This window comes from Berghia stephanieae, chromosome 11 (assembly GCF_034508935.2).
Source record: "Berghia stephanieae isolate SIO BIC M18660-M18661 chromosome 11, UCSD_Bste_1.3, whole genome shotgun sequence".
NCBI classification, from domain to species: domain Eukaryota; kingdom Metazoa; phylum Mollusca; class Gastropoda; order Nudibranchia; family Aeolidiidae; genus Berghia; species Berghia stephanieae.
The window spans coordinates 29649359-29649683 of NC_088370.1; positions in this window are offsets into that span (position 1 = coordinate 29649359).

Sequence of the window (325 nt, forward strand, 5' to 3'; positions counted from 1 at the left end):
CGCTAATATCTAAGAGGTTCAAAATACAGATTTTTCCATTATAAATGCTTGCAACAATATCATTAAAAACTCTTAATCGAGCGATTCCAGTCATGTGGAGAGAGATAGAGAGAGAGAACGCGAGAGTGAGAGAGAGAGAGAGAGAGAGAGAGAGAGAGAGAGAGAGAGAGAGAGGGGAGCTATTACTATTACTACTACTACTACTACTACTACTACTACTACTACTACTACTACTACTACTACTACTACTACTACTACTACTACTACTACTACTAAAGTGAAATATATTTTTGTTTTCTCGGTTATTCCAACATATTCTAAGACC